The 26,326-nt window shown below is 39.0% G+C and overlaps 1 protein-coding gene and 1 long non-coding RNA gene across 2 annotated transcripts in view; both read left to right on the top strand.

The window, feature by feature from the left end:
• Positions 1-26,326, top strand: part of LOC114551252 (NLR family CARD domain-containing protein 3) — a 221,525-nt gene that overhangs the window by 132,267 nt on the left and 62,932 nt on the right. The gene's annotated exons all lie outside the window — the stretch shown is intronic.
• On the top strand, positions 5,827-7,282 carry LOC114550841 (uncharacterized). Its single transcript, XR_003691762.1, has 2 exons — positions 5,827-5,909; positions 7,242-7,282. It is a non-coding gene; the product is annotated as an uncharacterized LOC114550841 (long non-coding RNA).

Consider the following 26,326-nt stretch of genomic DNA (forward strand, 5'->3'; position numbering starts at 1 on the left):
CTTTAATTTGAAGGTATTTATCTTATACATTAACCCACTTCATTTGTTTAATTAATTGAAATTTCAATACTTTATTTTTTACATGATTTATCCCTTCATTTAATCATTTTTCTATTAATTATTCTGTGCACTTTTATTTCATTTTCTTGCCCTGTAATCAATTAATTAAAAATCTGGATCTAATGTAGTTTCTGAGATGTTTTAAGGGCAAAATGTTTTAATAATTTATCAAATAAAACGTTAAAAACCTGTCAGCTGCTGGTGTCTGGTGTAATAGCGCCCCCTGGTGGAGATAAGCAGGAACTACAAGCAGAGCTGAACACACAAATACACACATTAAAACATGTTTACAGCGCATGCGCAGAACGGATTGGGCAGTTGGAACGGATCGGGTACTGACACCGTATAGTACAGGAGAAGCTCACAGGCAGTTTGGACTTACATAAGCTGTTTAGGTTTAATTACTAATGTTAACTAGCATGTTAGTGATCAGTAATTAGCCTGTGTCTATGTTATCTCCTTACATATACCTACACTCTCCGTCTCTGTGAGATTGGGAATGATTGAGATTTCTCTCGGCACAGCTACCAGAAGACTTCACACTTTCAGACACGTTGCTCACGTCACATTTACGTTGTCTCTGTCAGTTGGAGGCTGCGCAGTAAAGCAAGAGATCACCGAAAAAGTGCTTCTAATAGCCTTCACTGGTCTCCGTCCAGAGCAACGGGGTCTATTGGTCCATTATATACTGTCTATGGCTGTAGCTGTAACCTTACGTACACACCGCCGCCGACTTGAGCTGCAAAGAAGCTCTGGACGCCCTGTCGAGGACGCTTGTCAAAAAGTCCGGGGAAGCTGTTTGACGCTTTGGCCGCTCTGACGTGGCAGCGTTCTTCGATCATGTTCAACACACGATTGAAGAAAAAGCACAAGCAGCCACTGCACGGCCAATACACTGACACTAGAAACCTTTTATAAATGACATATATAAGGACATCATTTGTATTGTTTGTTGGTCACAGCGGTGTCTGTTAGCAGTTAGCCGCTGAACCGCAGCAGAATGCAGGCAGAGCGAGCAGCCGCCAGCTGTTGACCCGTGCAGGACTTCACTGTGAGCGGACTGTTTAGAGACCATGTGACTGTTTAGAGACCATGTGACTGTTTAGAGACCATGTGACGGCACGTTAACTGGTCCCTATACGCAAACAACGTTACATCATAAATGATAGGGGAACCCAGCAACGGCGATTAGGAGATTTCCCTCCATTTTCATGGAACTAATGTCTTGGTAGGAACAAAAGTTTACATCGTATGTTTCTCCAGAATCAGCCAGCGAGAAGGACGTCTATATTCCGATTGGTTGCTGCCGTTTGCCGCTGCTTGCCACTGAACCGCGTCATAGCTCATTACCATAAAGTTGACCAAAGTTCAACTTTCTGATTGACGCTCAAAACGCTCAAAACGCCCAAAACGCAACGCCGACAGTTTTGACGCTCCTTGCAGCTGAGAGAAGCCAGCTTCCAACCAATTGGTTATTGATCGCTTTCTAGATTACTCATTGTTCGTGTTCGTTAATAACTTTGTCTTTATCTATTGTTTCTTTAAATGCTAGGGGACTAAGACAGATTTGTAAAAGGAAAGCCTTATTTTTATTTGCCAAACAACTTCGTACAGATTTTTGTTTTTTTCAAGAAAGTCATTCCACATCTGCTGATGTCAATTTTTGGAAATCTCAATGGGGTAACGATATTTGGTTCTCTCAGGGCTCAGAAAGATCTGCTGGAGTAACCACGCTCAAAAATACTTTCTCAGGTGATGTCTTACACTCAGACTGTGACCCCCTAGGACACTACGTATGTCTTATTATTAGAGTTGACAAAATTTCTAGCATTGTTATTAATATTTACGGTTACAATAACAAACTTGAGAATGATACATTACTTGATTCTATAGAAGAAAGAATTAAATTATGGCTCACCAGATACCCAAACTCTATTCTTTTAATTGGTGGAGACTTTAATATTGCCCTAGATAATGCTATTGACAGGTGGCCCCCTGGGCGGCCTTCCTCCATCAGCACAAACCTTAAAAGACTTATGGGAAGATTTAACATTGTAGATGTATGGAGAGAGAAATTTCCTGATGAAAGATCCTTTACTTGGAGCAACAGGTCAGGATCCAGCCAGTCTCGCATAGATTTTTGGTTATTATCCAATAACATTGAACCAAAAAAAAGTTACAGTAACTATCCATGCCACACCCCTTACTGACCATAGAGCAATTCATATAAACATCCACTTTAGTGTACCTAATACATTCCATAGATCATGCTACTGGAAATTAAACAATTCCCTGTTAAAACATGAAAAGGTTAAAACTGAAATGATTAGGTTAATTACTCATTATTACAACAAGGCTAAAAAGGAAAAATCCTACAACACTAACTGGGAACTGCTTAAGTTCGAGTCAGGAAAATTTTTGAGACAGTATGGAACCTTTATTGCTAAAACCAAAAGAGCAGAAGAAGATGAAGTCGTAAATACAATTTCATCATTTTATCAGAGACCACCCGAGGAAGTTTCAGAGGAGGATAGACTACTTCTCTTACAACTCCAAAACAAATTGGACCTAATTATATCGACAAAAAGCAGAGGGAGCCTTTGTAAGGTCTAGGAAAAGATGGCTGGAGGAGGGGGAGCAAAATTCTGCTTCCTTTTTCCGTCTTGAAAGATACCGATCTAAATTCAATTCCATCCATAGTTTAGATATTAATGGGATCGTTACTGATGATGCTAAATTAATTGCAAATTTTTGTTCAAAATTCTATAGCAACTTATACAGCTCAAAATATAATAAAGAAGCTACGTCTCATTTTCTTAACTCCTTAAATAATGTAAGAAAGATTGATGTGGCAGACAAAGATTATTGTGACACCCCGCTTACATTGGCAGAGGTCGCTGATTCGATTGCTCGACTTAAAAACAATAAATCCCCCGGCACTGACGGATTAACTGCAGAACTTTATAAAGCGTTCTCAGAGCATTTGGTCCCATTTTTACTACAGGTTTTTACGGAGAGTATAGAGAATGATTCCCTTCCTCCTAGCCTCACTCAAGGCCTGGTCACACTGATTCCCAAGCCTAAAAAAGATCCGCTCCTTATTGACAACTGGAGACCTATTTGTGTGCTTAACAATGATTATAAAATTATGGCGTCAATTTTTGCCAGAAGAATTAAAGAAACTCTTGACACAATTATAGATGAGACACAATCAGGCTTTATGAGAAACAGACATATTTCTAATAATATTAGACTAGTATTAGATGTTCTTGACTACTCAGACTTAATATCTGAAGATAGCTTCATCCTCTTCTTAGACTTCTATAAGGCCTTTGATACAATAGAACACCAATTTATTTTTCTATCTTTAGAGAAATTTGGTTTTGGTCACTTTTTCCGCAAAGCAGTTAAAACCTTATATGTTAATGGAAATAGCTCTATAAAACTGAAAAATGGAACTTCCCCTAGATTTAATCTGGAACGGGGTATTCGTCAGGGATGCCCAATTTCCCCTTATTTGTTTTACTTTGTACACAAATTCTGACAACTTATGTATGTAATAGTACTATACAAGGAATCTCTATTGCAGGTAGGGATATCCTCATTAGTCAGCTAGCTGATGATACCACAATCTTTTTAAAAAATGCAAGCCAGATACCTGATACTATTCAAGTAATTAAGCGGTTTTCAGAGGCTTCTGGTTTATGCCTAAATATTAATAAATGTGAGCTGTTGCCTTTAAAAGACTGTAACATACAAACTATTTGCAACATTCCGATCAAGAAAGACGTTATGTACTTGGGTATTATTATCACTAAAGATCAGAAAATGAGATGTCCGTTAAATTTCTCTCCAATCATTAAAAAAACTCAGAAGAAACTGAACCAGTGGTTGCAAAGGGACTTATCTCTAAAAGGCAGAGTGTTGCTTACCAAGGCTGAAGGAATATCTAGGCTTACATACGCAGCTCTCTCCTTACACTTGGATAGTAAAATCTGTAAAGACATTGATAGAATGCTTTTTGACTTCATTTGGAAAAACCGTATCCATTATATCAAAAAAAAAGTGTTGTTATGAATAAATATGAATCTGGTGGGCTAAATTTTTTGGACTTCAATACTCTAAATAATACCTTTAAGATTAATTGGACTAAGCATTTTCTTAAAAACCCTTTCTCGATTTGGAATTTTATTCCCCATTATATATTCTCTCGTTTTGGTGGTCTGGGCTTTATATTGAATTGTAACTACAACGTAGACAAACTTCCTGTAAAACTGTCGACTTTTCACAAGCAGGTCCTCTTAGCTTGGTCTCTTATTTACAAACATAATTTCTCACCTCACAGGTATCTAATATGGAATAACAGAGACATTTTATATAAGAACAAGTCACTTTATTTTGAGAATTGGGTACGCAATCAGATTCTGCTGGTGGACCAGCTATTTAATGTAGAGGGGCGACTTTTCTCCTATAGAGAGTTTTTATCAACATATAACATTCCAGTTACACCAAAAGAATTCGCAATTGTATTTGATGCCATTCCATCAGGCACAATCATGCTTTTTAAGTATACTGGCAGACTTCCACCTACTTCTGTCTCCCTCCCTGATGTGGCTGAATCACCAGTAGGAAGAATCTGTTTTTCCCAACTTCCTCATAATAATAAGAACATTCGTGCATTATTTCAAAAAGAGATTGTTTCTATTCCAAATGTTACATTTTATTGGAACCGATTTGTAAATGACATTGATTGGAAAAAGGTCTGGATGATTCCTCACAAATACTTGATAGTAAACAAGGTGAAAGAAGTATCTTTCAGAATAATTCACAGATATTACCCTGCTAATCATTACATGATTAAATTTAAAAGAGACATCAACACATACTGTTCTTTTTGTGAAGACCACCCAGAGACTGTTCTGCACCTCTTTTGGCATTGCCCACACACTAGAACATTTTGGCAAAACCTCAGCAGATTCATTATTGACCATATTTATAAAGACTTTGCCTTATTGTGGAAGGATGTTTTTTTTGCTTTTATAAATATCACAGTAAAGAAAATATATTCTTCATTATAAATTTATTAATTCTTTTGGCAAAATTTCACATTCATAAGTGTAAATTCAGCACTAAAAAACCTAGTTTTGTACTTTTTCTCCATGAAGTTGAACATTATATTAATTTGATTTCTGCCTCAAACAACAAAAAGGCTGTTAAAACTGTCAACATATGGTCCTCTTTCTTTTATAATGACCTATAAGCTTCCCCTAGCAATTCTGTTTTATATTATGTTTATCATTTTCCTTGTTGTATGTTATGTACATGTTGGCTATTCACATGTGACTTGTACCCTTTTTTTGCAATAAAAAAAAAAAAAAAAAAAAAAAAAAAGTCAGCTTCCATTGAAAATTAATGCCTTCCGGTATCTTTAGACGCTCAAGTCTTGAGCTGCAAAGAAGCTCTGGCCGCCCTGTCGAGGACGCTTGTCAAAAAGTCCGGGGAAGCTGTTTGACGCTTTGGCCGCTCTGACGTGGCAGCGTTCTTCGATCATGTTCAACACACGATTGAAGACAAAGCACAAGCAGCCACTGCACGGCCAATACACTGACACTAGAAGCCTTTTATAAATTACATATATAAGGACAGAATTTGTATTGTTTGTTGGTCACAGCGGTGTCTGTTAGCAGTTAGCTCGCTCGTTAGCCGCTGAACCGCAGCAGAATGCAGGCAGAGCGAGCAGGCGCTTCTCTGTCTCTGGGTGTGTTTCCTGTTTAAAGTTTAGTTTCACTTTCCAGAGGCTGTTGTATGTCGCAACCTTTTCTCTCCTCCGTATGGAGCTCCATCTGAAGGTAATTTAACTCTTCTGAAACGTTTGACTGGTGAACTCAAGCTGTCGTTAGTTTAGTTTAAGATCAGAAAACGCTGCAGAGAAACTAAACTAAACACAATCTGACTTCTGACTCAGACTGTTAAACGGTCGTCGTGTCAAAGATCCTCCGCCATGTTGGGTGGATATTTGGGAGAGTAACGAAGAGTCAGCGTCCAGTTATTGATCCTTGTTACTGTGTTATAGATCCTTTATGTATTATCATAAACACATCTGGTATTTCCTCCGGTGTTTAGCAGCAAAAACACACAGGAGAGGAGCGCTTCTTCTCCCTGTCTGTACCGCGGGTGGAGGAGAAGGGGGAGGGGAGGATGGCGAGTCTAAAAAACGATCTTTTATTAAACTATTAAAACATCATCTTACACCGTTTAAATTACTTAATGTTTTAGATAAAGTTGGACTGAATGAATGTGTTTGAACTCATTTATAAAGGCGGTAAAACAATCATTTTAGCAACTAAATGTGTAACTGCGTCACAACCTTTCTTTCACCGTCTATGGTCACCACAGTAATGGAAGCCATTTTACATTATGGCTCTTTGCACGAGACAGTCAGGCAGATAAAAAAAGGAGACGTTAGTTACGTCATCACGCTAGACTGTCCTGAACTGTGAAATGAATCAATATGCCAATAAAGGGAACCAATAATAATAATGAGAATGAATGCAGACATAATTAGTTGATAAAATATGACATAAATTGATATTTCTGTTTGAAGGGCATTTGTATTTATTTACCTTAATAACAATTACACTATTTATTTCCTTTCCTGACTTTTTTCCTTTTTATTTATTTATTGATATTGGTATATTTTATATTATTTTAAATGTATTTATTTTTTCTGCAATATTTTTCTTTGTATTTTCCTCACTATTGAATTACCCGGATTAATTTATTTCGGTATTTATTTCTGATACATTTATTTTATAATTATTTTTATAAACGTTTTTTTATTAAAATTCTATTTTTATATTTATTAAAATATTTTTTAATGTATTTTGTTGTGTCTTTTGTATTTTCCCCTCTAATTATTTCCCCAAACTTATTTCCTAGAAAGATTAGCCTAATACATTAATAAAAGACAAAATAGGAAAGTAAATAAATAAAAAGGGAATTAATTCAAAGGTAAATAATTAAAGAAGCAAATTAAAACAGATATTTTTATTTATCAATAAATTAATGCCTACATGTATTTCTAATATTATTGGTACATTTAACTATCGAGCCACTTATTTTTGTTTTGCCATCGTTTGTCCTCTGAACAAATACCGATACCTGGCTTGTTGTCATTCCAGGTGGAGCTCTGACTCATATCATTCCAGGAAACAGGTCACCTGTGTCAGAGCTGTTCTCTCAGGCATCGAGTGGGTCTACTCTGTCTACATTTATCCTAACTGAGAAACTGTAAGTTGCTTTGTTTGATACTTTAACAATACGTTTAGAGTATTAGAGTACTTGTACAGTGTGCTATTTTAATAGAATGGAATATAACTTTATTGTCCAGCCAAGTAAAATTCTGGTCTCACTCCTCTTTGGTGTTAGTACTTTTACTGCTGTTAGTTGTTATGTATCCGACACAACCATCTGTCAGTCTAATCGTGTTTGTTTCTACAGTACGAATGTTCAACTATTTGGTCATTTTTTTCATAAACAGTATCAAGCAACGCTGTGTTGTACTGCCTTTAGTTAGAACAGGTTCGACAGCATATAGTGAAGTAAACAAGCCTTGTCAGTCCTTGAGTTATGAAACAGAGCGTGATGCAATAAAAACATTTAGGCTCTGTTACACAAGCTTAAATTTTTCAATTCTTCAGGTTTCAGGGCTGCCAGGGTTTGTCCTCTTCAGAATCAAGGTTATTATAGTTTTGCATTTTTCATTAGTTTTGATTTCGTTTTGACTTTTTGTTTTCATTTTCAGTTTAGTTTTAATTAGTTTTTAAAGTGGGTTTGCTAGTTTATTTTTTTAAATGCTTAGTTTTAGTTTAGTTTTAATTAGTTTTTAAAGTGGGTTTGCTAGTTTATTTTTTATTTTTTTAAATGCTTAGTTTTAATTAGTTTTTAAAGTGGGTTTGCTAGTTTATTTTTTATTTTTTTTAAATGGTTAGTTTTAGTTTAGTTTTTATTAGTTTTAGTCTTTTTTTGTAATATGGGTTATTTGTTCAAAAAGGTCAGAAAAAGTATTGTGTAATAATAACTCAACAAAAACATCATACAATTTTAGAAATATGTATTCAACAATAACACCAGTACATAAATTGTAGCCTATACTGTATATGGTCATAAACATGTAAACAGTCTAGACAAGACGCCGCAGTAAGTGCAAAATGTGTTAGTAACGTGTAAATAGCCAACAGACTAAAGAAGACAGACATCAGCAGGTGTTTTGAACTTTTGTTCGAGTAAAGTGATGAACTTTTTTAAATCAATCGACTCCCACAGTTGTGTAGACATCCCAGTATCAACACACATATTAACCCACGCTTCCTCACGCTTTTGGTGTTCCTGTGTATCTACTAACCAGCAGCTATTGGGTCGCCGGTGAAAGCCCGCCTGTAGTGTTCTCTGTCCTGCTGTTGTCTCCGTCTGGACGGGAAATTGACAAGTGCGTCGGTCTTAAACTAGGAAAGACACTTGCGTCGGGCTTTGCGCTGCGCATGGTTCAAGATAGGACCCCTTAAGTGCAACCTATTTGTGAATCACCGAACCATCGCTTTGAGCAGACTGGATGTAGTGATACATTCTCTCTCTCTCTCTCCCTGTCAGTTGTAGCTTGCTCTACCTTCTAGTAACGTTCGACACCGCGGTCTCCAGTGAGAGAGAAAAAAACGTTATCGTGGAACGCTATCACACTTTCCTTTCTCCCCTCATTGGACTAAGTTTGTCGACACTACTCTGTGTGTGCATCAATAAGTAGGCCTAACCCCACAGTCACATTAGCTACAAAAGAGAGCGACAGGCGCTCCTGGGCGTGCCTATAGCCTACTCCTGGTTGCTTGGCAACAGTAAACAGGAATTCTCCGGTGCTACCTTCAAGTACGTCTTAAAAGTTACTTCAGAGGTATCGTTAAGTCACAAGAACGATGTTTTTGGATTTAAAAGTATTTATTTCTCGATAAAAGTAACAAAATCTATGAAATAAAATGCCAAACATATCAGATACAGAAATATTATGTCCTGAAGCGTTTTCCGCCATCTTGAATTATTTTCTTCGACTCGAGCCACTGACCTACGTCACCCTGCCCCTTCACTCCGATTGGCTGTCGCTTTGTCGCATCGCTCCGCATTTGCATAAAATAGACTTTTACTTTTAGGTACGGGACGATGTTATGCAGGATTTATGAACGTATGTTAGCAACAGTAGGCTAATTCCAGTGTTTCCTCTAGGATTTTTTTTTAGCAGGGGCAGATCTGTCGGAAACCCCCCCGCCCCGCGCCCCTCCGCCAAATGTTTTACGTATTAAACAGAACTGACACTTCACTGCAACACAAACAAATGTATTTATTCACCTCTATTCACACACAATGAGGCATATTTTCATTTCGTTTTGATTGAACTGTATTTTTGAGGAACTGTAGGTCTACAAAATGAATTTTACAAGAAATTCTTCATAGGGAAACCAAAACCCAAAGTAGGCTATAGTATGAAACCATTCATAATGAAACTAATTGCATATTTGCCTCAGTGGCACAGTTGGCAGCCTTGCTGTATGCATTAGATTTTTCTTGGCTTTTGAAAAAATAACTCCAAGGCTCGGCTATAGGGGAGTTCAGAAAGAGGGGGCCCATTAATGCTGAGTAGCACACATGCTGCCAGATGGTCCCCCTGTGGCCTGGTCCTTAACACTACAACGGCCAGGACGGTCATTTTGACCATTTTGAAATTTATATGTGTAATAACTTTGCTAAATAAAAAATACAATCATGCTGGTATCTGACTTTTATTAAAAGAGTCTGTCTTTTTATTTAAAATTGTTTTTAGGCTATATGCATTACACAAAAGGCAAAGAAAATAAATCACTTTTACCTATTTTGGCCATACACGGACGGTCATACTGACCGCTTGGATTTTCACGGTTTTGTTTTTAATCTTTTGCGTGGTTGAAGATGCATCTTGGTTGCTTAGTAATAATCATAGTCTCTCTCAGAGAAACGTAACTAGCGGTCTCCAGTAACAAGTGTGCGCTTGCGACTTACAGTGACTTACAAAAATACATAACAGCTACAAGTGTACGCACTACAGGATTTACCCTATCATACTTTATCGACAGGAATACTATAGATAGGTCAAACAGCAAACAGCCAGCCACAAATAGCCTATAAACCAAGCATCAGGCTGTCTTTGAGATTTCACATGAACAACGGTTAAAGTTACTCAGGCTACCGAAGAATACCAGAATTCCTCCGTTCAATTAGACCTTAGCGACGCACCCCAAGCTTCCATCCTTAACAAACAGCCATAGATACGGGCTCTTCCAGTCTCTCCACAGCTGGCTGTTCCAGTTTAATGGGAGAGAGGAGCAAGAGAGGTTAGGAGCATCTTCAGCCAGAGAGGACATTATTTCTTCAGCTTCTTCTTGCGTTGTCACCCCGGTGGGAGGTGTGCTAACAGGGCTTGCAACAGGTGAATTAGTCGTGCTATTAACGTCGTCGCTACACAATTTTTTAGTAAAACCAAAATTAATTAAAATTAATTATTTTTGCCATGGCTATATGATGCTTATTGCATAATGGATTTCAAGGACTTTGTGCGCCGATAATGGCCTCCAACGGTTATATTTTTTCTGCAAATCTTTGAGTTAACGTGTAGCCTATACTAAGCATGAGTTGAATTTGCACCGCCACATTTGGTGTGGTGGTGGAGTGCAGTCATGCTGCGTTCATGAGCGTAGGGTAGGCTCAGGTCATCCGTAGTAGCCTATATTTTAATTTAAAGTCTTTAATGGTAAGAGATCGCACAGGAATGGATAATGAGCGTTGATTAAGATTAAATTACAATGCCACATATGGCAGACACCTTCAGATATGAGAGACCCCCTCAGATTTTTGACTTTAGTGCTTTCATGGGAGCCAGTCCTCACTCTATGGGAGCTTGGCTCCCTCTGGCTCCCACGTAATTCGAACACTGAATTTCCCCCAATGTGTTTCGGGACATGAATGTATGAAATAATCACGGTTTAGCCTACTATGCCATAATATCAAGGGCATTGTATTGAATCAACAGCCACGTGCAATTTAGCTAGAGGTGAAAGTGAAACTAAAAATGTGCAAGCACTATAGACTAATACAGGCTTAAATGAACTGACAACATAAGTTACACGACTTACAGTTCTCCAGGATGCACACGTGCCATCTCAACCGGAGGACAGTTGGTCTCTTTTTCCTTTCTCCCTTTTCTCCGAGTGGCATGTGTGCCCACTCGTGGTGTGAAGTGCGTGTCTGCGCTATTCTCCGACTCGCTAACAATCACTGCTGATAGCAGGCTTTTTGTACATTTCTGATACCGTTGCGGGAGAAATCTAACCGTGGCGGACCGCCACTTGCCAATCAACATAGAGGAAACACTGAATTCACCAGGGTGCTATTTTATGTGTGAGCTAATATTGCACATCTGTTCATGTGCACTGCACGAGTTAATGTTTCTGTTTATTGAATGCGTTATTCAGTGCAAACATAACCGAGAATGTAGTTTAAACTCCGTAATGATGGTATATTAGGTTATTACTGTCGCTCTGTTGAAGGCAAACGTCCCACTGTACTGTCGTTACGCAGATCACAGCAATCACCCCCCCCGACGACGATATCATCGTCCATCGCCATGTTTTACTGTAAACATCGTCAACTGTCAATTTAGGGGACATTGCCCAACCCTACAATAGATGTAGATGTATCCTCGGCTGCTGAGTATCTCCGGGGCCAAGGCCCGCCCCGAAGGTTCTCGCCGGCCCCGGAGTACTTCTCTCAGTGGTGTTGAGTAACGTTACAACAACTGCTGGAAGTCAAAGATGTTTTGGTGCTGGCTAAAACCGCTAATCAGTGTGCGCCAGAGAACGCTCCCTCTTCCTATTGGTCAACTTCAAGAAATATGTCATAGGCGGAAAAAGACAAAACATCCTGACGTGCTAGACTCTCAGTGTCGTGGTCGTGTCGCGTCCCAGACGTTAGATCGCTTATCTTTGATGATGTCACACTCCAACAGGTAAAGACACGTTCGTAGGTCCCGACCCTCGTAATCGGCCACGACTCTGAACGCTTGTTTGTGACATGTCTGTCAGGTCGGTCTTCAAAGGGGTCCCTTGACCTCTGACTTCCAGATATCTGACTTTATGATAATCCCATGATTTATGTTTTCATTCATGTCTTAAGGTTTTGTAGATTTCCTGCAGGCCTGTTGGCACTGACGCAGCATTGTTGGCTGTAAACTTGTTGTGTATCTTTCCAGTGCAGCTCCTCCTTTTGTCCGTGTTGGTCTGGTTCTACAGGTTTTCTTCTGTTCCCTCCTCCTGACAAACTACTTCAGAGTTCAGTTAGAAACTGGTTTGTTCTTGCTCTCATGTCAAATCTAACGAAACACAGTGACAGCCCTTTGGCTCCCAACCCTCAACAGTCTGTAATGCAGAGTTCTTTGCTGTGGTCTGCTCTGTAAAGGTTAGGGTTTTACTTCAGTAACATTTCTTTAATTTCAGAAAGAAACCTTTTACTTGTTATTGTCCTCCATTTATCTGATAGCGTGTTACTCTGCAGATTCACAGTTTACACTCAAAGTATTGATCAGCAGTGAAACATAATGTAATGTTACAGATAAAGGAGTTCCAATCAGCTCTCTCACTGCTACTTCTACATGAAGTACATTTTGATTTGTGTTTACCGTGTTAGGGTTAGGGAACTTGACGTGTGGAAAGTTCCTCATGTTGCCTTCACGTGACAAGAGTTACAAAACTAACTGACAACGACCACAGTTACTGTACACAGTGAGAAGAATCAAGCTATTTTTGTGAAAATCTGCTCTCTGACAGGTGGAGCTGTGACACATCAGGAAACAGCTGAGTTTTTTTGAAGTATGTTTCTTACTTTATTGGGCAGCAGAGATGGCACAGTACAAAGCATCAACACCAACTTTAAATCTTGATTAGGACAAATATTTCAGACAGCAGTGATTCCAGTTAGCCACTTGCCCACTGCCTGTAAGCTACATGAGTGTCCGTATGTGATTAGCATAACCAACATGACTGGGACTGCCCTACATAGTAACAATGAAATCAACTCATTTAGTATCTTTGAGATTAGATGAACAGACATTTGTTCCCAGTCTGGTGAAGCAGAAGTTGAAAGTGAAACTGAAAAGATACGGGTAAGGTTAATTTGCTGATTGCGCATAGATAAGAAACCAAGAGTGCAGTATAGTGGTAGATAGAGTGGAAGCTGAGTTTTTCTTTGTCAACACTTTGGACTGTTTGAAGAAACTGTAAGCTGCTGTTTGATATTTTAACAAGTTTTTGTTTAATCTCTTTAGGGTTTGTTTCTGGCTCTGTATGTAAAATATGTTTTTACTAGTGGTGCACGATATATCGGCCGCCGATATAATATCGGCCGCCGATATGGTCATTTTTTTACACATCGGTATCGTTCCGATGTCAAAATAGGGCCGATGCATAGAGCCGATGTGAATCATTCCTGTGTATTTGACGTGTGTAGGCTTAGATGTGAGTGTGTGAGAATTTAGATATAATCTGACCTGTGGAGGGCAGTAATACGCTTAACAGCGTCTATACTGCTGAAATCAGAAGAAGAAGAAGAAAAAGTGTGGGCGGGGATGTTGGTTTTTGCAGACAGAATCTGCGGCGGAGTGGGACACTGGAAACTTTAGTAGACCACCGGCTCTCGTGGGCGGGGAGATGAATGTTCGGAAGTAAGAGGTTGCTGTTCGGTTGCTGCGGCCCGCCGTACAGGTTAGTTTGACCAGCGGGCAGCAGCGGCGGCCGGAGTGGGCAGCAGCCGCGATCATGGGGGGACATTCTCAGCGGTGAAACGCAAACGGGGGCTGGACCTAGCTAGGTGGTAAGCTAACGCTAGCCAGCCACCTGTTCTATCGATCCTGGTTGCAAGTGTCTGCTCATTAGACAACAAACTGGAGCACATCCAACTTAAACCAAACTCCCATCGCGAGTTCAGAGACTACTGTGTTTTTCTTGTTGTGGAAACATGTCGCCGGGTAAGAGTGGAGATTTTGTTAACACGGACTTGTGCAGAAATTAGCTGCTTGTATCCAACTAAATGCTAACTGCTGGGGAAGTTTGTGACTAGTAAATTCCGACCGTTCTACATTTCACGCAAATTTACAACTGTGTTTATGATCGGCTACATTTAGCTATTGCACACACACGTAAAGTTCAGCTAACGCATACTAGCATTAGCGCTTGGTTGACTGTAAACACCTGTTTCGGATGTCGTTTTTATATATTTTAAATGTGTAACCATTACAGCCACGGTGAAATGTTGTTTGGTGTATATGGTTGAAATGACAATAAAACACATTTGGGTTGAGTTGAATGCTGCCTCACTGTCGGTCTGTAGGTGGATGTGGCTCGGGAGTGGAGTCTAAGCAGCAAAGCAAGTGCATTCTGGGATTTGGTGTCTTTCATGCATATGAGCAAAAAACGCATTTTCTGGCTTATCTCGGCCTAGAAGGCACCAATTTCTATAATTTCAAGGGTTAGGCCTAACCTTTAAGTACTTGGCAGTTACTGTACTTCCAGTTCAGACTGCAAAAGCCAGTGTCTGTTCAGTCCAGTTTTTCTGGCTCCATTTTCACATTTGACCTCTTTCAATACTTTTAAAGTTTTGAACTGTTGTACAATGTTCACAGAATACAGTGACTTGGTCTCAAGTGAGTTAGATGTTTATTGTGAATACTCAGGGTTGGCTTATTCATAGTGTGAATTCAGGACACACTTGTATCCTTTTAAAAATGTATTTTTATATAAATATTTATTTTTTCTTCTGAAAATCTGATGACAGTCATATTTTGCACACAGGTAAAGGTGCCTAATATCAGTGATTTCTGAAAATAAATTACAAAAGTAAAAAAAAATGCCTTTTGGAAAATAGTTCCTTATTTGATTATCATAAAAAATGTGTTCTATACAGAGATATCGACATCGGTAAATATCGGTATCGGCCATAACAGCAATATTAATATCGGTATCGGCCACAATTTTCACATCGGTGCATCACTAGTTTTTACCCCCTTTGCCTCTTATTTCCTGAGATGACTCTTGTTTTGGAAGATACAGCTTCATGTTGTTGATTTATTGGAATTGAACAGCTGAAGTTAAGTTAAGTTTATTTCCTTTCTCCAGCTGTCAGAATACAAACAGTCGTCTCCACCAGCGTAAAGTCGGACACAACAGAACTCTAATGTTTCTGCTGAAAGGTTCAACGTTCAAGGTTTGGCTTTATCGTCATTATATAACAGGATTGTACAATGAAATGCAATCGTGGTTTACAGCTGGCTCTGATGAAGTTAAGTTTGATCTTTCATCAGATAGTTTAACAACCGTGCTGTCTCTGTGGACTTTGGGCTCCTTATCAAGGTTTAAGGGTTGACTTTATTGTCATTTTACAATTACAGGCACCATACCTCAGCAATATCACTGATGCTCAGTAGGTCGGTACTAATGATGTTCTGGCAGTTTCAATCTCTCTGTCCAAAAAACAAACCTATTGATCATGTATTGATTATTGAGTTCACACAGCTGTTTGTTCAGCTCAGTGTCAGAGGCCTGTGGCTGCAGATCTTCTTCTACTCATCATTAGAAATCATGTGGCCCCATCTGCTGGTGGGACAGTAAACTATGTCTGAACAAAAGGCTCACACAGAGAGAATAAAATCACTGATTTAATAACATAATAAACTACAGGGTAGTTTAATCTATATTAACACATCATCATTTATTAGGTGTGTATATTTTTTTATTATAATCTGTTTCTGTAAAGTAACGAAAGCTGTCAAATAAATGTAGTGCAGTAAAAAGTAGAACAAACAAACTGTTGTAAAGTCGGACTCAACAGGACACTAACATTTTGCTGGAACATTTCAAAATAAAATGTAGAGAGTTTAAAACCTGATAGCTTAGTTTAAAAGTAGCAGCCAGGCTGCTGTTTTACTGTCAATATTAACTGATATTATGATTTCAGATACATTATTAGGGGACCACTAAGGTCTATATAAAGGAGACTTCAGATACAGTATTAGGGGACCACTAAGGTCTATATAAAAGAGACTTCAGATACAGTATTAGGGGACCACTAAGGTCTATATAAAGGAGACTTCAGATACAGTATTAGGGGACCACTAAGGTCTATATAAAAGAGACTTCAGATACATTATTAGGGGACCACTAAGGTCTATATAAAGGAGACTTCAGATACAGTATTAGGGGACCACTAAGGTCTATATAAAGGAGACTTCAGATACAGTATTAGGGGACCACTAAGGTCTATATAAAATAGACTTCAGATACAGTATTAGGGGACCACTAAGGCCTATATAAATGCAGACCTGCCAACCTGTACGCATTTTGACCTCAACATATGGTGATACAATTTGTCATTTTAAACTACGGGAAAATCAGGTGATTGCTTTGAGTTCACACGTTGACGTGCAGTAGCCGTCTCTCCTGTCTAACACTTGATGGTAGTAGGCTAAAACAGCATAGCAGCCACGAGCTGCTAAAGAAGAAGGGTTAGACCAATCACAGCGTCGGGTTCCTTCCTCTAAAGTCAAGCGGGAATATCTCCTGCAGATAGTAAAACAAAAGAATCAACTGCAAGTGTTATTCATTCCTCTCTTATTCCCGTTTAGTTTGGCTGGTTTCCCCAAGGAAGGACGGTGCCTGCAAAGGTAAACGGGTTTGATGTAGAAAGGTGTAAATTGTGAAATGAATTAATTTAGGTAGCCTACCTGTCAACTTTGGAGAAATATTATTTATTTACATTATTATTAAAAAAACGCCTTGAATTTGGAATACAAAGTCTTGGATTTTGTTACAAAGGTCTTGTATTTTTTTTGCCTTTCCTAGGATTAAGTTCATACCGTAACAAAATGAACTGTTACTAATAGGGCTAGTAGGCTAAGCACTAGAGGGCCGAGACACAAAGTTAACACGGGGGGACCGGTCAGAGAGGCCGAAGAACAAATGTGTTGTTAAACCCCACTTACGCAGTTTTCACAAAGATTCTGGCATTCACCAATGTTTTCTTATTTGGGATTTGTTCAGAATCTACGCACACTCAAGAGTACTCTTACGCACAATTTAGAGCTGACATGTAGCTATACCGTTTTTGTCCGTTCTAATTTAAAATTTAACTCCATTTAGTAACTTAATTATTTTCATTATTTTACACATAATTATATGTTTTGTTTGTTTTAATAAATACACACTACCGCTCATTTGTAAAGCACTTTGAATTGCATTGTGTATGAATTGTGCTAGGCCTATATGAATAACGTTGCCTTGCTTTGCCTTCAATTCACATGAGTTATGTTAACGGGGAACCGTGCCATCCAATAAAAAGTGATTTGTCACGCTATTTATAAGCCAAGAGTATCTTCTATATTTTTTTTGCCTCAGATTTTAGATCAAACCATTTCTTTTCTACTTCATCAGTTCTGCGCCCTTCTCTGGATACAGCGTTCACTGCATGAGTAACTGTGTTCCATGCATCGGTTTTATTTGCTGCTTAGTATGGACTGCTGACGCTACTAAATATAATGTCTTGTTTTTCGTCAACTTCTTGCAGCAGTAGGCTACCTCCACTTCAGAATTACTAAAGTTTTTCTTTCTTTTGGATTCGAGGCCTCCTCCGTCTTTGCCACGTCTTTCTGTAGGTGTGCACACGGCCCTGCCATCGCATGCCCTTTTATGTGAATTAACGGGGCGTTTACCTATGCTAAATAGGAGCAACGGGCACAAGCTTTCGATTTGCGAAGACATTGGAATTCATCAGTCTAAGATCACACCTCTGAACAATTCTGCTTTTTAAAACACGTCATGAATTAGACGTAGACTTTTTTTAGGGACCTTCTTAAAAACATATTTAAGAGAAAACTTATATTTATTTAAGTTTATATTTAATATTTATTTACTTATATATACGATACTGATGAATGAGGCCCATTGAATGATAGAACAGGATGAGCAGAGAGCAGAAAGCATTCAGTGAAGAGCTTCAGACTTTATTTTCTGGTTGATAGCTTCTAGTTTAGACTAATTCTCATAATAAAGTTTTGGCCCTATAGGAGGACAGAGGATTACATTTTACACATTTCTCTCTCTGGTGGTCTTCCTCTCTTTCTAACAGGACCATCATGGGACTGGGACCTGAACCTGAACCCAGCTATGCTTCAAAGTTAGAGTTAGTCAGCTTCAGTTACTTCACAATGTCAGCAACAACAGGAGCATCTTATTAAAGTCTAAACTCCACATTTCATAATAAAGTAGAAAAGTATTGTCCAACATGTCACAGGACACAAAGTTGTCAGATTTTAAAAGTGACATTAATTCTCATGATGAAGTCTTGGCTCCATTAGAGGACTAACAAGATAACATTAGTGCTAGAGTCTTTATAATGGTCCTGTTCTTTCAGAAAGACAATGAATGATAGAACAGGATGAGCAGAAAGCAGAAAGCATTCAGTGAAGAGCTTCAGACTTTATTTTCTGGTTGATAGCTTCTAGTTTCTCCAGCAGTTTCTGTTTCTGGAGATTAAAAAGTAAATTTCTCTCTCTGGTTGTCTTCCTCTCTTTCTAACAGGACCTTCATGGAACCTGAACCCAGGTGTGTGTCCAGTAAGTGTGGCCGGTCAGTGGAACCATCGCTATATTTCAATGGATTTCCAACGTTAGAGTAAGTCAGCTTCAGTTACTTTATAATGTCAGCAACATTACAAAAAATTTGAAAGAACAAGGGGTGCCCTGATTGATCAACCGTCGATCATTATTGGCGATATTTACTAAAAAGCGATGGAACAATTCTGAAAGTCGAATACAATTTGATTTAGTAAAAAATACTATTCGAATGTTGAAATTACTAATCGAATGGGATTTTCTTTTATATAAATAGGTTGACTAACGTTAGCTAATCTCCCTCTTCTCAATTCTGATGAACAATAAGTTACAGGAGTGAGAAAGACAAGACATTGTGAGCCAGCGTTACGTGCCGAGTAACGTTAGTACAGGGGGTGACATGCTGCTGCTGGAAATCAGAAGAAGGATGAGAAATAGTCTTAACGTGACTTTAATATCGACATCCACCGAGCCAAAATGCTTAGGTTATCAATAGATAAGCGCGTTCTGGTTTGCTAACTGCGTCGTGAGTTATAGGAGCTTAGCCGGGAGCTTCATGGAGACAGCTAAAGTTAATGTTAGCTGCCCTACAGCTGTCAGAGTTAGCTTTGACTTGATATATTACCTTCTAACAGCTTCTCAGTAAAGTGACAATCTGGAAGAAACAGGTTGCTTATAAAGGTAAGGTAAAGGTACTTTATTGTCACATACACATATATGTAGCGAAATTCATTCTCTGCATTTAACCCATCCCTCAAAGGGAGCAGTGGGCAGCCAATCACAGTGCCGGGGACCAACTCCAGATCTGAGCCAGTGCCTTGATCAAGGGCACTGCCTGGAGAACCCTAGTACTAAATCAGTAAAGTCATAAAGTTGCCTTGCCCTACAACTAAGCCCCCAGGAAGGCGCCATGTCTTAAAGCCACCATGGGCTTAGCAGCCAAGGGAGGAACTGCACCCTCTGGCCCAGAAAGACATTTCCCATAGACTTTGCATGGCGAAAAAACTTCTATATTTCTATTTTTTTTGGGGTACATGAACTTACCAGCCCCAAAACACTTAAAAAGGGTTCTTGTTTAAAAGCATACGTTTTTAACATTTACTAATAGCGAATCAGAGTTATTAAACTAGACATGATGAGCGTGCACAATGGATGCGAGCAGACTGCACTCGTATGCTCACATGACTGTTCTCCGAGGTTCTGTAGCTGTAATACTGGATATATATCTAATGGTTGTAATTCACCATGTGTTCTATTAATACGTCCATGGTATTATCTTATGATACATCCGATGGATGTATGCATGCTGTAAAAGCCTGTAACGTGGATGAGAGATGAAGCGGCAGGCTAACCTTAGTAGCTAGCGGTAGCTAGTAGCACGACATAATGATTAAATCTCCTTGTTTGTCTAAATACATCCATCGTTTATTTAGATAAGCAGGTAAGCGATCAGCAACAACGAAAACACAATGTTTAACGTTAGTGAATATTTTAGACAAAGGGCGAGTTCATGTTGCTACGACAACACAAACAAATTGTTGCTAGCATGTCCATCGTGACGTCGTGGGCTAGTTACCGAGAAGATCCAAGCTCCATGTTTGCTTTATGCGCTTTTTGAGCAACTCTCATTGGAATGAGCAGGGGCTTCCCACGAGCGCTGTATCCAGTTCTCTTAATACATCCATGACTGCAGCCTCCAGCCTGTTAGTCAGTCACCAAGGGACAGAGAACCAGTGGCAGTTCTAGACAAATTTTAGTAGGGGGCCAAAGAGGGGCCAGTGTTTAACCAGGGTGGCACTTAAAAAATGGCAACAAATGATATTTAAAGATTATAAACTTTGTTTTACTTTAACATTATATAAACATTTATTTTGTACAAGGGTGAGTGCAGGTGCAAGAGAGGTAGGACCATAAAAATGAAAAATGTCTACATGCATAGCAATATGTAGAGTCCATCATGAAGATTATACCAGTTTGGCCTAAATTAAAATGGTTGGGAATATATTCAAATTGGGCTGTACTGGTACATCATTCTTGGACTTGCTGGTATCTGTAGAAAAAAGATATACAGTAAACATAGGGCACAACTACAACATTTATTATTATTGGTTAGGTTAGTTATTGCTATGTGAATGACAAAGCTAGCTACAGTATTTGGCCAACAAGGAATGCTTAGTACACACACACATTTTCAGCTCCAGTGGCTAACGTTTAAGGCTAACATTAAAATAAAACATATTAACCACAGCCTCATGAGTTGGCATGAGCTTTCTAAAATAGAAAGTGACGTTAATGTCTTGACTTACTGTACCTCAATTTCTTTCTTTCCAAATGTCATTTCTTCTTTTTCTCCCAAAGACGAACCCCGGCTGGCCAGTCATCGCTCCCTTTCTCGGTGTCAGACTTCATTTTGTTTGTTGTCGTTAACACTAGCCAACTCAATTTTAGAAAATGCAGCTGCGGTGAATTGGGGCTTGGGAAAGTAACGCCGCCTGCGTCTGCGCAGTGTGACCTGAAGCTAGACAGAGGAAACAGAATACTGCAAAAAAATTAGACAAAATAATTTTATAACATTTCGTCTCGTCTTGGTCAACGGAAATGAAGAGACATTTTAGCATAGTTTTATTTTGTAAACCACATTTAGTCTAGTTTTATTCGTCAACATTATTGCATTATACATTTAATTATAGTCATCGCCATATGTCCAGCATTTTACGTTGAGTCTTGTTTTTGTCACGTGATAAAGGTTTCGTTGATCTAAAACAACACTGATCACAACATTGTGTAAACCTAGCAAGGATACTGCCATTTTCATATTTGCTTCTGCTTGATGAGTTTGCTTGGATAGGATTAAGTTTCTAAACACATCGAGACCAGACATTTACAAACCTGATTTCATTATCAGTGTGAGGAACAAAAGGAACACGGTTATGTGCAAGAACAACAAGTCACTTGCGAGATGCAATCGTTTTGCTTACCTTCGACTCATACAACAGGAAAAATCGTAGCTCCTCTCCAAGAGTAATTGCTGTCTCATTCACCAAGCAGCACCACACGTTGCAGGCAGGCTACATTGTTTGGGTGCGCCCGCTCTAATTTACCCGTGTAGAACGTTGCGTCTCACATTAGTTCCGCTTTTGGCACTCACGTGTAAAACCATAATAAATTCATATTTATTTGTTTGGTCAGCACGGGGTGGCCAGGGACATGTCTACAGAGGCACGGGCCTCCCCACGCCTCCGTGTAGAACCGCCATTGCAGAGAACACTGTGGTGCCTGTCTCAGAAGTGTAACATTTACTGCACAGTGATCTTGCCATTATATTATAATGTAGTAACCACTGTCTGCGTGAAGTTTGAAAACTGTAGCCACACTTAAACTTTACCAGCATCGGCGTGACTCAACGTGACTTTATCAATCTGCAGAGGTGACTTAACTTTCTCTCCATCTGCACCGCAACTCCTGTGTGTGTGTGTTTGTGTGTGTGTGTGTGTGTGTGTACAGTACAGGCCAAAAGTTTGGACACACCTTCTCATTCAATGTGTTTCTTTATTTTCATGACTATTTACATTGTAGATTCTCACTGAAGGCATCAAAACTATGAATGAACACATATGGAATTATGTACTTGACAAAAAAGTGTGAAATAACTGAAAACATGTCTTATATTTTAGATTCTTCAAAGTAGCCACCCTTTGCTTTTTTTGATAACTCTGCAAACCCTTGGTGTTCTCTCAATGAGCTTCATGAGGTAGTCACCTGAAATGGTTTTACCTTCACAGGTGTGCTTTGTCAGGGTTCATTAGTGGAATTATTTCCCTTATTAATAAAAAAGCAAAGGGTGGCTACTTTGAAGAATCTAAAATATAAGACATGTTTTCAGTTATTTCACACTTTTTTGTTAAGTACATAATTCCATATGTGTTCATTCATAGTTTTGATGCCTTCAGTGAGAATCTACAATGTAAATAGTCATGAAAATAAAAAGGAAACGCATTGAATGAGAAGGTGTGTCCAAACTTTTGGCCTGTACTGTATGTGTGTGTGTCAGAGCTGAGCTGTCTGTCAACATGCAGAGAGGACAGAGAAGCTTGCGCGTACAGGCTGGGCGATATGGAGAAAATCAAATATCACAATATTTTTGACCAAATACATCAATGTCAATATTGTGGCGATATTGAAGGGTTCACTATTGGTGCTTTCACAAATATTTACACAATGAGAGTTTTGATAAATAATCACCAATAATGAGGATACAATGGCAAATTATAAAACAGTAAGTAAGTCCGGTAAGTCCAGAAAATTACATCACTTCACTGTAATGCAGCCTTTAAAACCAGGAAAAAGACAACACTTATGTCATATTAAGATATATTAGATATCCAGAATGTAAGACTGAAATATCAATGTCAATATAATATCGATATATTGCCCAGCCCTAAGTACCGGCGTAATTCTGCACTTGTGTACCGATATCGTGAGACAACGTTTAACGTCAACGAGAAATATCGTGTTTTAATATCGGCCCACAAGATGTTGTCAGACCTTTAATAAACAACCGGTTAGCTTAAAATCAGACTGGTTCAGACTGGTACACTGGACCGGACCAACTCTAGTTACCTCGTCCATCACTAACCAGAGATCTTTACCATGATGACAGAAGGGAGGTACTGCTGTATCTCCTAACCCCGCTCTACTTCCTCCTGATTTAGTTTATTTATAAATGTTAGACTAATTCTCATAATAAAGTTTTGGCCCTATAGGAGGACAGAGGATTACATTTACACATTTCTCTCTCTGGTGGTCTTCCTCTCTTTCTAACAGGACCATCATGGGACTGGGACCTGAACCTGAACCCAGCTATGCTTCAAAGTTAGAGTTAGTCAGCTTCAGTTACTTCACAATGTCAGCAACAACAGGAGCATCTTATTAAAGTCTAAACTCCACATTTCATAATAAAGTAGAAAAGTATTGTCCAACATGTCACAGGACACAAAGTTGTCAGATTTTAAAAGTGACATTAATTCTCATGATGAAGTCTTGGCTCCATTAGAGGACTAACAAGATAACATTAGTGCTAGAGTCTTTATAATGGTCCTGTTCTTTCAGAAAGACAATGAATGATAGAACAGGATGAGCAGAAAGCAGAAAGCATTCAGTGAAGAGCTTCAGACTTTATTTTCTGGTTGATAGCTTCTAGTTTCTCCAGCAGCTTCTGTTTCTGAAGATTAAAAAGTGGATTTACCTCTCTGGTGGTCTTCCTCTCTTTCTAACAGGACCTTCATGGAACCTGAACCCAGGTGTGTGTCCAGTAAGTGTGGCCGGTCAGTGGAACCATCGCTATATTTCAATGGATGTCCAACGTTAGAGTAAGTCAGCTTCAGTTACTTTATAATGTCAGCAACATTACAAAAAATTTGAAAGAACAAGGGGTGCCCTGATTGATCAACCGTCGATCATTATTGGCCGATATTTACTAAAAACGATGGAACGAATTCTGAAAGTCGAATACAATTTGATTTAGTAAAAAAATACTATTCGAATGTTGAAATTACTAATCGAATGGGATTTTCTTTTATATAAATAGGTTGACTAACGTTAGCTAATCTCCCTCTTCTCAATTCTGATGAACAATAAGTTACAGGAGTGAGAAAGACAAGACATTGTGAGCCAACGTTACGTACCGAGTAACGTTAGTACAGGGGGAGTGACATGCTGCTGCTGGAAATCAGAAGAAGGATGAGAAATAGTCTTAACGTGACTTTAATATCGACATCCACCGAGCCAAAATGCTTAGGTTATCAATAGATAGCGTTCTGGTTTACTAACTGCGTCGTGAGTTATAGGAGCTTAGCCGGGAGCTTCATGGAGACAGCTAAAGTTAATGTTAGCTGCCCTACAGCTGTCAGAGTTAGCTTTGACTTGATATATTACCTTCTAACAGCTTCTCAGTAAAGTGACAATCTGGAAGAAACAGGTTGCTTATAAAGGTAAGGTAAAGGTACTTTATTGTCACATACACATATATGTAGCGAAATTCATTCTCTGCATTTAACCCATCCCTCAAGGGAGCAGTGGGCAGCCAATCACAGTGCCGGGGACCAACTCCAGATCTGAGCCAGTGCCTTGATCAAGGGCACTGCCTGGAGAACCCTAGTACTAAATCAGTAAAGTCATAAAGTTGCCTTGCCCTACAACTAAGCCCCCAGGAAGAGCGCCATGTCTTAAAGCCACCATGGGCTTAGCAGCCAAGGGAGGAACTGCACCCTCTGGCCCAGAAAGACATTTCCCATAGACTTTGCATGGCGAAAAAAACTTCTATATTTCTATTTTTTTGGGGTACATGAACTTACCAGCCCCAAAACACTTAAAAGGGTTCTTGTTTAAAACGCCACGTTTTTAACATTTACTAGTAGCCGAATCCAGAGTTATTAAACTAGACATGATGAACGTGCACAATGGACGCGAGCAGACTGCACTGCGTATGCTCACATGACTGTTCTCCCGAGGTTCTGTAGCTGTAATACTGGATATATATCTAATGGTTGTAATTCACCATGTGTTCTATTAATACGTCCATGGTATTATCTTATGATACATCCGATGGATGTATGCATGCTGTAAAGCCTGTAACGTGGATGAGAGATGAAACGGCAGGCTAACCTTAGTAGCTAGCGGTAGCTAGTAGCACGACATAATGATTAAATCTCCTTGTTTGTCTAAATACATCCATCGTTTATTTAGATAAGCAGGTAAACGATCAGCAACAACGAAAACACAATGTTTAACGTTAGTGAATATTTTAGACAAAGGACGAGTTCATGTTGCTACGACAACACAAACAAATTGTTGCTAGCATGTCCATCGTGACGTCGTGGGCTAGTTACCGCAGAAGATCCAAGCTCCATGTTTGCTTTATGCGCTTTTGAGCAACTCTCATTGGAATGAACGGGGCTTCCCACGAACGCTGTATCCAGTTCTCTTAATACATCCATGACTGCAGCCTCCAGCCTGTTAGTCAGTCACCAAGGGACAGAGAACCAGTGGCAGTTCTAGACAAATTTTAGTAGGGGGGCCAAAGAGGGGCCAGTGTTTAACCAGGGTGGCACTTAAAAAATGGCAACAAATGATATTTAAAGATTATAAACTTTGTTTTACTTTAACATTATATAAACATTTATTTTGTACAAGGGTGAGTGCAGGTGCAAGAGAGGTAGGACCATAAAAAATGAAAAATGTCTACATGCATAGCAATATGTAGAGTCCATCATGAAGATTATACCAGTTTGGCCTAAATTAAAATGGTTGGGAATATATTCAAATTGGGCTGTACTGGTACATCATTCTTGGACTTGCTGGTATCTGTAGAAAAAAGATATACAGTAAACATAGGGCACAACTACAACATTTATTATTATTGGTTAGGTTAGTTATTGCTATGTGAATGACAAAGCTAGCTACAGTATTTGGCCAACAAGGAATGCTTAGTACACACACACATTTTTTCAGCTCCAGTGGCTAACGTTTAAGGCTAAC

This window comes from Perca flavescens, chromosome 24 (assembly GCF_004354835.1).
Source record: "Perca flavescens isolate YP-PL-M2 chromosome 24, PFLA_1.0, whole genome shotgun sequence".
NCBI classification, from domain to species: domain Eukaryota; kingdom Metazoa; phylum Chordata; class Actinopteri; order Perciformes; family Percidae; genus Perca; species Perca flavescens.